The sequence below is a fragment of the Lactuca virosa genome, chromosome 9 (assembly GCF_052849685.1).
Source record: "Lactuca virosa cultivar CGN04683 chromosome 9, Lactuca_virosa_CGN04683_v6, whole genome shotgun sequence".
NCBI lineage: Eukaryota > Viridiplantae > Streptophyta > Magnoliopsida > Asterales > Asteraceae > Lactuca > Lactuca virosa.
The window spans coordinates 212285430-212299352 of NC_136434.1; the positions used below are offsets into that span (position 1 = coordinate 212285430).

Genomic DNA, 13923 nt, shown 5'->3' on the forward strand with positions numbered 1-13923 from the left:
CAACACAATCCTGGTAGCTGCGCCTAAAGGATAGTATTGGCAGCCGTGCCTAATAGATGACATTAGCAGTAATGGACTTCGCGCATATTCCCTAGGATAAACTTTAGGAATGAATGAATGAAGGATAGCTGATTCTTAGGGAAGATCCTTAAGAATAAAGAAGGTAATGGGGATGGGTAATTGGGTTGATTGTTTGATGATTAAACATAATAATTATATTATTGTGGGGTGAAAACCCTATGTACTCACCAGGTTTCCGAACCTGACCCACTCAGTTTATTTGTATCACAGGTGTCGATATAAAGCTGCACTACACTGAGAGATTAAAGTGATGCAGATCAATAGTGTAAATGAATGTAAGTTCGGTTTATGCTTATGTTTCTATATTGACGTTGACATCCCAAAGTTTTAAAATGAATAAAATAGATTTCTTTGGAAATGCTTTGATAATATATTTATCATGTTTTTCTGGGAACAAAATTCTGCAACACTTTTCTTTAAAAGTATACTCTGATTTTGAAAATGAAGCATAAACTAATCGGACTTTTCTGGCCGTGAAAATGGGGATGTCACATTATTTGTGTTAGAGAGCAGTATTTGATCATAATATTTGCCTAATTACTTGACTTAACCATATAATAGTAGTCTATATATTCTATCATTTAGAGTCCAAATTATCTTTAAATTCAATTTAGTGTCCTTAACTTGCATGATAATTGAGGTTAAAGTTATTGAATTGACTTATACTAGTTAGTCTGACCATGATAAGTAGTAACTTTTATTTGGTAACTAACGAAATTAATCCATTAAACTGAAATTATCCATAGGAAACAGGAGGGATTCGAAGCTAAACGAAAGTATCCTTTATCCTTGATTTAAACTCGTCTTTCTGATTGTTTACTTTAGTAATTAGTTGAGTATTTTAATTAAGTTAATCTGAACTTGTAAAATCAGATAAAATCCCATATCATAGTTTTTTTTTCGTTTAACTTGTAGTAGTTATTTTATTAATTAAATTCTGTTCCCTGTGATCGACAGTCGACTTACCCAAGCTATTCTATAATCTGACTAGGTACACTGCCTATAAGTGCATAGTTAGTTAAGTTTTGTTAGATCTATAAATTTAAAGCTAGATAGGTATATAAAGTGCACATCAAGTTTTTGGCGTCCTTGTCGGGGAACGACTTATTTGATCTTTAGCTTAATTGTTTTTAGTTATTCGATCTTTTTGTGGGGTAAAAACCGCAAAAAGTTAATTTTTCTGCATTTATTTTTTTTGTCTTATTAGCAACCATGTCGTGGGTATCTTTACCACGTCGTGGTCATGTTACAGTCAATTTTATTTTAGTTATTTTTGTTCCTTTTACGCATGTTTTTCTAATTTTGTTTTAGCATGAAATATGGGGGACATCACAACCATGTCAATGGAAGAGTACAAACGATATATAAGCAACGACAACAGATGGGGTATTGATCCCAAGAAAATACCAACCACTACAAAGTTCGAACTACCAGGACATATTATTGGCATACTAAAGGAACTACCTTTTTATGGGATGAAGCACGAAGATGCTTATGAGCGTATAGGAGAGGTGGTGGAGATTTCACATTATTTTAATGCACCAAACGTGAGTAAAGATGCGGTGATTCTTCGACTTGTGCCGGTCACATTGAAGGGTGAAGCTAAGGAATGGTTAAAATCACTTCCCTTTGGAGCAATCACAACATGGGTTGATTTTAAGACTGATTCATACCACAATTTACCCTCCTTCAAAAGTGGTGAAGCTTAAAAGAAACATATAGAATTTTCAATAATTAGAAGGGAGTCGCTATACGAAGCTTGGGAGCGTTACAATAGATTGTTATGATGTTGCCCTCAACATGACTTCAATGTGTAAAAAGAAATATCAATATTTTATGATGGAGTCAATGTGTGCACTTGCCAATTTCTAGACTCGCAAAGGCCCATGACAAAGAAGGATCCGACAACAAATAAAGATTTGATTGAAGAATTCGCTAAGCATTCGAGAGAGTATCACAACCCAAAGGAGGATTTCGCTAGAGGAAAATCAAGTAAAGATGGAGATCAAGATGCTATCAGTTTAGTAATTGCAAAGCTCGATGCAATGGAATAATGGATCACAAAAATGGGTGGATCAATTCAAGATAGATGCAGAGCTTGTGGGGGGGGGGGATTCTACAAGGGATTGTGAATTGGAGTACAAGAGAGATCGAGATACAAAAGAAATTCAACAACTAAGGCATGATCTCTACCAATTAGAACGAGTCCAATCCGACAAAATAAAGGCTCTTGAGTCTATGCTATTTAGATTCATGGAAGCTAGCGAAAAACAACATGATGCTATAGATGCAACACTTAGAGAACAACAAGACTCTAATTTAAGCATCCACACACAAGTCGGGGAATTGACAAAGCTTGTGCAAGAAAAACTATTGGATACACCTTCAAGAAAATTTGAGTCAATCCCAATCTCTCAAGTCATGGTTGTTTATACCGAAGAAGAGGAGGAATTAGAGCATATGGGGGTCATTGATTCAATAGATCAACAATCCAAACAGTCACTCGGAGGAAAAGCAAAAGAAAAAAAGATTTGTGGGTATGTTCAGTCGCCACAACATGGAGGCAATAGTGCCACGTCGTTGGCGATAAAAGACGATTATGATTTTTCATCAGTTGATCTGTATCGACCACCTCTCCCTTACCCATCTCGTGCCAATGAAAATCTGGTGAAACAAGAAAACCTGAAGTTCCTTGAGCATGATCATCTTCAAGACGTAAAAGAAGAAGTGTGGGAGGAATGGGAGGAGCCTTTACCCAAAGAGTAATTGGAAAAGGAAGTGAATTATTTGAAACCTCCAATGTCAACGCCAATGATTTTCGAGGTGTTTTCTTTTACAAGTCCTCTAGAACAAGTCACAGAGACAGTTGAAGAAAAAGATGAACATAATGATGAGTCTAATTTTGAAAAGAAAAACCCGGAAAGAGACAAGACAAAAGCTAACGACATAGGCATGAACAAAGAACCCAAGGGAAACATAATGAAGATGTTAACCCGAAAATGCCAGAAAGCTCGAAAAAAGCATTCAACAGAAGGGTTGCCTACAAACGAGTAAGGTTCAAGATGATGGAGAACGGGGAGGTTACACTTCCACCTGACGTAACGTAGAGTGGGAAGGAGTCCGGCTCACGACTCCTCAAAAAAGAAGTGCTTATCAGGAGGCAACCCGATGTTTTATGAGTTTGCATTTTCATTTCCTTTTGATTTATTTTTATTTTTAGTTTAACCGAATGATCATGTGTTTCTTTTGTCTTTGATCTTATTTGTAGTGTTTAACGAAAATGAAGCAGTGAAAGAGCTTAATCGATGCCAAAGTCATGCGATTTTTCTTTAAAGATTATAATTGAAGACCATATTTTTTAATAAGTAAGGGGTTCGCACTAGATGTACAAAAGAGTTATTGAAGCATTTTTCAGAAAGAAGACGTTGGGAATGATCCTAAGCCATTAAGAAGAAAGATGCATAAGTTTGGCACATAAGGACACTCTGAGAAGACACCACGACGTGGCACCACTAGCTCACGTCGTGGCATTTGTTATTTGCCTGACTGAATTCCATAAAACTTTAAAGCATCACCAGACCATGTCGTGACAGTCTTATTTTGTTCGATTATTACGACTTCTAACTAGATACCACGACGTGGCGTTACTATATCACGTCGTGGCAGAGGTTCAGCACACTTTTTGAAGATGGTTCTTCGGTTTATTTCGATCCGGCACATTTGCATTCACGAGAAAAGAGTCCAGAAGTAATGTTTCCAGCCATTATACTAGAAGTCCAAGCTTTACCACACAAGTTTTAGAATTTGATCTCGCCGCTACTACCCAAGTTGGTTGATCAGGAATATTCTAGAACCCTAAGAAGAAGGATGGTGGACGAAAATTCCCTTAGGATAAAGGGAATTTCGTTCTTAGGGTTATCCAAGGCTATAAATAAGGCCTTAGGGATTCATTCTTCCTTGCTCATTCTTAGCTTGAAGTTTCGCCTCTTCTCCTCTTCCCATAGGGACGATTTCTAACTCTCCTAGGGTTTGTGAAATTGACCCTTCTCCTAGTTATTTTTATTCCACTCTTTGGTGTCATTGGGTATGATACCATTAGAGGGATTCTGGTTTGGGTCCTCTCATCCAAGCAACTTCATGGAGGATCAAGATCTCAAGCATGGAGATCAAGGGCTACATAAGAGGTATGTTTTTTCTTCTTTTTATTTTTTGGTTTTCTAGGGTAGATGTAATTAGCATGAAACCATAGATCCATAGGTTGCATGTACACTTAGGTATATCGTTGTTTCAATTTTTCTGCTACCTAGTTTAGAGTGTATTTGATGCGTAGAAAACTCATCAGTGGTATCAGAGCCATTGGTTCATGATTACATTCACCATAGATCCATATTTTCTGAAAATACCTGTTTGAAATTGAATGAAAGAAGAATAATTGAAAATTTCGTAAGTGTTAAAACCTAATCGATGCTCACGACGTGAGCACGACAGAATTAGGGTTTCGATTTTTCTTCTATTTTTCAAATTAGAAGTTTTATCAAATATGGATAAATACCAAATTTAAAATGTTTTAAATCTGAAAAAATGATAAATATTATTTAAATATGATTATTTGAATTATAATATTATTTATTATTTAAATAGTGAATTTAAATATTTAATATTATATATAATAGAGATTTATAAATTTGAATATTTACCCCTTATGATTTATTAATTGCTACATTGCGTCCTCGCAATTAATTAGAATTAATAATAGACAACTAAATTTAAAGAGTTTTAAATTTACCCTTTATATATATTAGAATTGTATCTATTATATGTATAAGAAAGTTACAACATGTGTCCTCGCATGTTTAAATATTGACATTATCAGTCTTACCATGACCAGGCTCACCCATTCTGATGTAAGGGTTTAAGGAAGTCTCTATGATTCCTAATGAGGTCGGTTTTTAATATGCTTCGCGTTACCCTCACCGCCCTATTGCATTTTGAGAATGGAGTTACCGAAATGGTTTGATAGTGATAATGGTCAATCTCAATGTATTCTAAATACAAGTATAAAACAATATTATATTTTATTAATAGAATATGAGTCTCATATTATCCATGAAAATTGCACATTCTCTTTATATTCTGTTGGTGGAGCTCGTGAGGTTAACCGCCACATCAATCTAGAGTATAGTTTAGAATGATATGGAACTCGCGAATCTAAAGCGTAACTTGAGCTGGGGACCATGCGATTTTGCACGGTTAATTCACAATCTATTTAATGTGAATCTTATGTTATCCATAAAAGTTGCACATTCTCTTTACTTGTTGATGGAGCTCGTGTGGTTAACTGGCACATCAATTTGAGAGTATAGGTAGAGAATGATGTGGAACTCGCGAATCTCAAGCGTAACTTGAGCCGGGGACCACGCGATTTTGTATGGACGATTCACCATATGTTCAGTGATCCGCGGCGACCCCGTCATTGAATTTGAGATGAACATGATCCGAGATTAACATGCCATTGATAGTAAATGAATCTTAAATATCTAGGAATTTCGTGGTGACCGAAATTGGCAAAGGGCTTTGCCTACCTAAATAACTTTATGTTGTGTTTACGGCATCCCTTTACACATCATGGAGCCAAATATGGATCCTAGCCTTGTAAAATAATTTTATTTAGGGTGATTATTTTCTAAGGATAAGTAAAACAAACTATAATAGGAATTAATATTGAATGATGTCTATAAACTTATCCACTAAAGTCTACTGCTATAAAACCTTTGAAAGGATTAGCTACGAGGAAGCTCAATATTGTCAAAATTCATAGTTTAGGAATAGTTCTCATAAACAAAAAGAGAAGATCATGCCTTTGGCAAAGCTAATTTGTAACGACCCAAAAATCAAGGGTAAAAATTCATTTTTATTATAGTCGAAACACATATATCATTAAATTCAAACATTCCAAAAACGTTGCTAATTAAAACATTTATCAGAGTTCATCCCAAAATCACATATTACGGAAAACACGGGTGTGTGTGCTGCGATCAAGTCAGCCCTTCCTTTACAAACCGATTATACCTGAAACCATAAACAAAACTGTAAGCACGAAGCTTAGTGAGTTCCCCAGAGCATACCCCACACTATCCACATAATCACATAAACCGTATCAATCACGTAATCCATGCATGCTAACATATAAGGAAGCCATTGAAACCCTCCAAGATCTTACTCCGGGTGCCATAGGAACCCCCTCATGGTCTTAGCCCACTGCCATGGGAACCCCCACATGGTCTTCACTAACTACCATATAAACCATTCATACAAACATATAAGGATGCCATGGAAACCCTCCAAGGTCTTATACTGAGTGCCACTGGAACCCCCACGTGGTGTTAACTACCTGCCATGGGAACCCCCACATGGTCTTTACTAACTGCCATGGGAACCCCCACATGGTCTAACATCCAACCGCCTCGGGAACCCCCCGGGGTCGTCCATGAAAGTATCACAAAGACTGCTAACATATCATATCAACATAACACATAATCAATTAACGATCCACATATCATGTAGTAGGCCATGGGAACCCCCACATGGTCTTAACTGACTGCCATGGGAACCTCCACATGCTCTTCACATAAATACATAACATATTGACAGCACATTCACAAGTAATCACTACATGCAAGAGTCACGAAGACAACCGACATACTACATATAACTAATTGCCATGGGAACCCCCACATGGTCATAATCTACTGCCACGGGAACCCCCGGGGTCTTCCAGGAAAATGTCATACTAACATATGTAAGGTCCTGAAACGGATCTTTACCAATGATCAAGCAATCAAACAATCAATAGCAATCAGAATAAGAGTAGAAGAAGAAGATTAATCAAGCTTGCACACGTTTATTGCAGTAAAACGTCTGGTACAACTCGATACAGTAAACCGTAAACTCTCTGGCATCAACAACCAGACAAAGACCTACAACTCCTCTATTTATACAAGACTTGGGCCGCAAACTGGGTTTACGGCCGTAAACAGGTTTACGGTCGTAAACTCACTCTTGGCCGTAAACTATTAAACAACTCCCAAAACACACTAAAGACTCATAATGAACTATTACAATGAAAGCCTAGACCAAACCATTAACTGGACCCTTCAATCTCCCCCTTGGTTTGGTGCTAGCTTGGACTCAGTCTTTATCAATCACCAGCACATCAGATTTTCCCATAGCTCCATTCCACATTTCCTTTTGAATGATATCAGCAACCATTGCAGTGTACTCCTTAGCAGCGGACTCAAAAAGATCTTCAGCCACCTTGATCTGATGAAGAGAGAGCTGATGTATATCCCACCTACCAAACTGAAGCAGATCCCTCTTGTCATACAAGAGGATACAACCCTCTTTAAGCTTGATGACAGCAGAAGCTGTAGTTTCATCAAACACCCAGTATTGCATGGATTTGAGAGATCCATCTGGATGATTCTGAAGGACGGGAATCTGCTTTACTTGAGCAGTAGTGGGCCACATCACTGACCGAAATGGCTGATTTGTTTTGGGATCAATGACACTCGGGTAAATCTTGATGATAGACTCTGCAGTCTTCATTGAGGGAAAGCCCTTAGCCACTTGATCTTCCAAAAATGTCTTGAATTGAGTCGCCTTAGGATTATTTGATGGATTTGAGAAAGGAGCATTAGACAACTCCGTAAGATCAATCCTAGTCAAAGAGTGAAAATCGTGAGCATCTTTGTACAGTTCAGTATTGCCACTCTTTCTTCTCACAATCCACATGTTCATAGTGTCATGGAATCCCCACGAAATGATCCCTGACCTATCACCATAAATGTCTCTGAAACGATTTTCTCCCAGATCCTTAAAGGTGATCTTTGATTGATCCCAGGGAGCATTCTGATCTGAGCTCCATTTGAATAAAAATTGACCCTTTTCAGCTGACTTGGCCAATTTAGCACGTTTCAATGCCACTACATTCGGAGCCTGCGCCGGTTCCTTTAGATCGTAGTAGCTGGCGGTCAAAACGGTGGTTGTTCTTGTAGTTGTGGAACTATGGGAGTATCTTGATTAGGAAGATAGATCTTTGGCTCATCGACAGATGACTTGAATTTGTCGCCAAAATCTTCTTCCAGCTTCTTCTTTAGATCGTAGTAGCTGGCGGTCAATAAGCCAAAATGCGTCTGAAGATCAGTAATCTGCTTCGTCTTCAGAGCTTTATCTTCAAGAAGTTCGGCAACTTGAATATTGAGCTTGGCATTTTCAGTCTGAAGGTCTGCAACCTTAATATCCAGCTCAATATTTTTCTGATCTAAATCAATATTTTTCTGATTCAGTGCATCGATCTCCTTCTGAAGTCCAAGTATTGAAGGATTCTCTTCTCCTGAGCTGCCACCCCAATAGAAATTCCTTTGCCACGTGAAGGAGGCGTTGTGAATTGTTCTTCGGCCAAATGCCTGGCTAGCCTCACAGAAGCAGCATCATGGTCTAGCCTGGGAGGAGAGAAATCTGTGGGGAAGGAAGAGCCACCAGCTTCATAGAAGGTGCTAGGACCTTCACTTACGGGTTCAGATGAAACAATGGCGGGAGTAGTTGTTGGTGGAGTTGTAAAGCTTTGAAGTACACCCGAATCAGGAATTCCCTGTCTAGGGTCAAGTCTTCGTCTCTTTATTGGAGGTTGAGAGGCATGCGTAGTTGTGCGATCACTTTCCAATGGCTCAGATGTAGGTGGAACAACATCAAGGGGAGGAATCCCTGACACTGTCACCATAGGAATTTCTATTTCCGCCATTGGATTGGTAAGAGGAGGCGTGGCTTCGAGAACGTCTTCATTTTCCCTTATCTTTGTTGATGGATGAGCAACTTCATCGATATTGTCAAGTAGCGTGTTGAGGTTTTCATCGGTCATGAAGTCTTCATTACTACCAAAATTTAAAGGCATTTCATCCTTATCGAAACCAGTGAGATCGAGGTCTTCATACAAATCAGTCTATGTTCCGCTTTTTGAAGACCCCTCATTATAATCACTTTGGACCTGAACAGATGTCAGTTCATGTTCCTCAGCCACTTGTGCATTAGGAGCTGGAGTTTCTTCTTCTTCAGCACGATCCGACACTGTAATATCATCACCTTCTGAAATTACTCGCTCAGAAGAAGTGGGCTCAGATGACATTTTGTCTGACGTTCCATGAGATTCGGAAGATTCATTTATCTCACTAGAGGATGTAATCCTTGGAAGACGACCTTGCCCTTGCGATTCTGCTTAATAAGACCAACAGTATGGGGGCCTAACGACTTCATATCTAGTGTGTCTCCCTCTTTGACCATCTCTGGAAATTGGGTGTCAATGAACAGCTGAATAAACCTAGGATACAACAAGAAAGAATCTCTGGTCTCCCGGTTTATAGCATTGATGTTTACTATGAACTCATCCAGTATGAACTTTGAGAAGTTGAAGTTGATTCCTGCAGCTAGTGAAACAATTTCCCCTATGTTCCCTAGTGAGATTTCATCAGCACCTGATCTTCTGCCCGAGATACAGCTCACAAATACATGAGCCAAGAATCTCCAGTAGGGTGGCAGAAGCTTTTTCACAGTGGGAGGATAGATGCCTTCATACCCCATCTTCTTGAGAATCTTTTGCACATCTTCAATCCCGATTTCAGTAGGAAAATCAGGTTGATCATTAATCAGCAATGTTTCTCTGATGTACTGCTCGGTGATCATAATCTTGCATCCTTTCACAACAGCTTCAACGGTAACTGCTCCATTGTTTCTTGTCATCTTAGCAGTCTGCCAGAACTCCCTGATAATTCTCTGATAGATGACTGGGTTCACAGTAATGGCAAAGGCTAGGCAGCATTCTCTCAGCCTGTAGATCATCGACCTGAAATCTCCATGAGCAGCAGGAGGATCATCCAGTACAATAGCCAAGTTATGCATGTCAGCAAACTTCAAACTTGCCATTGATCTGCACTAAACCAGGCTAAGTAAGAAAACGAAATATTTGAGCAGTTAAAGCTTTAAAATTTCTTAATTAATCAGTTTCATTTTGGCCTTAAAAAGAAATATTTTGATCAAAAATTCTGAGTTTACGGTCAAGCATGGTCAAAATTGGGTTTACGGTCAAAAATAGTCAAAATAGGGTTTACGGTCCAGATTAGGTTTACGGCCGTAAACCCATTGCAATAATCTCCTGACCGTAAACGGAGTTTACGGTCGTAAGCTCCAAAGGAGTTTACGGTCGTAAGCTTCTAGGCCGTAAGCTCAGACTGTTTACGGTCGTAAGCCCTCCCTAAACCGTAAACGCCGACGAACTGAAAAACCTCGATTAATCCCCCAGTATCAGTCAAATCGATGAACAAACAACATTTCCTCAGTCGGTTTTGGCATACCTTTGATGTGGACTAAACGATTTTGCAAAAACACACAAAAAAATTTCGAGATGAGAGAGAGTGAAGAGGGTTTGCGACCGGAAGGGTGAAAAGTGAGGTGAAAAGGGTTTCCAACAGTAAACTCCACCTTTTATACCTCTTTTGAATTTTACCTGTCTCCCACACAGTATAAGGCACAGTCCAAATCTCAATTAATTTTTCAAAAATAAAGCCTTTTGAGGATTTAAAATTAAAGTAAAATTAAAATTAAAATTAAACTAAAAATAAAATAAAATAGTTTCTTAAATTTAAGAATTAAAAAAAAATTTGACAATTATAAAAATAAAATAAAAATAAAATAAAAATAAAATAAAAATAAAATAAAATTAAAAATAAACAATGAGATAAAATAAATACAAACAAAAATTTATCTCAAAAATCACTGAAAATAATTTTGTGATACTGGGATCAAAGTTGTTAGACAGCCTTAATCCACTTGTCGGTACCTTTATCTTCACGTCTTTGTCTGGTCGATCGCCGGTATTGTGGTCCACTTAAACACGAAAAACTGCGAAGGAATTAGGACATACCATTAGTTACAAGACAAAGTGATCCTAAGTTCCTAGATAATATTTCTTAAGGACCATTCAGCTGACGACGACTAGGGATATTGTTGTCCACCTAAATTGAGCAGCGAGATCTATAGACAATCTGTAAGTGTTCAATTTTAATTGTACTAGAACATGTTTCCCGCTTCCTGATATGCTCCAGTAATCAAGGACTTCCAGAATACTCCTTACATCGGGTGAGCAGACAATTTTTAAGAGAGAAGATAGATTTAGAATGCATATGCTATACACCCAGGTCGGATCTCTTCCAATCACGCAGAGGGTGAAACATATGACTGACTGAAGCTTTAGAGGGATTGAGAAAAAGAATGATGCATATATTGTGTACCAGGTCCGATTGTGAGTCACGCAAAGGAGACAGTATATGGCTAACAGATAGAAAGAATTGCATAGATAGAGGATGCAGAGAAATAGAGTTGCATATGTTACAGTCCAGGTCGGATCTCTCGATCACGCAAAGGAAGCAACATATGACTAACAGACAGATAGAGAGAAAACAATTTTCTACAGACCTAATTTATCGGAATTCACCAGTCACCCCATCAATACCGGAATTAAGGACAAAATCCGCACATCGAGGAAAAGTTAATCCACGGTTCCAGATACAAGTTCTTTTAATGTGACCAGTAGATTCCCATATATATCTCCCTGCTCAACCTATCCAAGCGTCGGATTGTCAGGCTAAACGGATTTAACTAGGTCAAGATTTGTCAAGTCTATGAATTCCTTAAGTTCAACTCTGCCTAGTCAAGACCATTTAGAATCTTTCGTGCCTACCAGCGCATCAAACACAGAGCATAGACAATTTAATTTTGGGTACGTTACGCAGACTTAGATTGCCTGTTATCACTTGATAATATCACTTCCCTGCACAATATCCACAAGCAAGACTGACAGAAACATATTTTTGATTTTTTTATTTGTTTTATAATGTTTTTGGATTTTTTAGGGTTTTCTGAAAAAAATAAAACAAAAGCACAATATTTTTTGGATTTTTCATATTTTCTGAAAAAAAAATTAAAATAGAAATAAAATATTTTTGGATTTTTTTGTTTATTTCTCCCCCTAAATTTGTGCATGGGTGAGAATGAAATCACTAAAATGCACAAATTTAAAACTAATCATTTTTAATCCTCAAAACGAATCATTTTTAAAAATCCCACAAGCACATCGAATCGAGCTTTGTTAAAAGGCTTGGTGAACAGATCCGCCACATTATTAGCAGTGGGAACCTGCTCCAGCCGGATGAGCGAGCGCTCATAACAGTCTCTGATAAAGTGAATTTTGATGTCAATGTGCTTGGTTTTGAAATGTTGGACAGGATTTTTAGCAATTTGAATGGATGCCTCATTATCACAAAAGATTGGGGTTTCTAGATAGTTCAAACCGTAATCCAACAGCTGATGTTGGATCCAGATAACTTAAGAACAGCAAGCAGATGTAGCAACGTATTCCGCTTCTGCTGTTGAGGTAGAGACTGTATGTTGTTTCTTGCACTGCCATGACACCAGCCTATCACCAAGAAATTGGCACCCTCCTGATGTGGATATCCTGTCAAGCTCACAGCCTCCATAATTACTGTCAGCAAAAGCATATAGATCAAATTCAGAATTCTTCGAATACCAAAGACCAAATTTTGGGCTGCCTTTGATATACCGAAAAATCCTTTTGACAGCAATAAGATGTGAAAGTTTAGGATTAGCCTGATATCGTGCGCACTGACACACTACAAACATGATGTCTGGACGACTTGCAGTGAGATACATCAACGATCCAATCATCGATCTATTGTGTGTCTGATCTACAGACTCGCCATCAGTATCTGGATGCAGAAGAGGTCTTTCGGCCATTGGTGTTGAAGCAGGTTTTGTGTCTTGAAACCCGAACTTCTCAAGAATATCCTCTACATACTTAGCTTGATCTAGCAGGATTCCGGTTCAATTTTGTTTGACCTGAAGCCCCAGAAACATGGTCATTTCGCCCAGTGAACTCATCTCAAACCGCTTTTTCATCACGCCTTCAAACTCTCTGCATAGCTGTGGACTGGTAGAGCCGAAGACAATGTCGTCAACGTAGATCTGTACTAGAATCTGATCATTACCAACGTACTTGATGAATAAGGTTTGATCAATGGTGTCGCGAGAGTATCCATGCTCGAGCAAGTGTTTTGTTAGTGTCGCATACCATGCTCGAGGAGCTTGATGCAACCCATACAACGCCTTGTCCAACTTGTAGACATGATTAGGAAACTTTGAGTTGACGAACCCATGGGTTGATCAACGTAGATTTCTTCCTTCACCTTGCCATACAAGAAGGCTGTCTTGACATCCATTTGGTAGACCGTGAAGTTCATGTAGGAAGCATATGCGAGAAAGATACGAATAGCCTCCAATCGAGCAACTGGTGCATAAACCTCAGTATAATCAAGACCCTCAACTTGTCGAAACCCGCGAACCACCAACCTTGCTTTATTGCGCACTATTACACCAGAATCGTCCTGCTTGTTACGATAGACCCAACGCGTATCAAGAGACCTTTTGCCCTTTGGTAACTCAACCAATTTCCAAACCCCGAGCTTTTCAAACTGATTTAGCTCTTCATGCATCGCATCTACCCAGCTGGGCTCATTCAAAGCCATTTCAATGTTCTTGGGCTCTATTTAAGATATAAAGCAAGAGTAGAGACATGCATTGACATCTCCACTCTGACTTCTGGTTTTAATTCCATCACCCAGCTGACCAATGACGTTTTCGATCGGATGATCGCGTTGAATTCTTGAGGGTATGTCTTGGCTGATATCATTGAGTGAAACAGGAAGAGTGTGAATGTTG

The 13923-nt window shown here is 38.6% G+C and overlaps 1 non-coding gene across 1 annotated transcript; it reads right to left on the reverse strand.

Annotated features, from left to right (window-relative positions):
• Positions 1-1782: 1782 nt before the first annotated feature.
• Positions 1783-1888, reverse strand: LOC145141777 (small nucleolar RNA R71). Its single transcript, XR_013722972.1, has one exon. It is a non-coding gene; the product is annotated as a small nucleolar RNA R71 (small nucleolar RNA).
• Positions 1889-13923: the final 12035 nt, after the last annotated feature.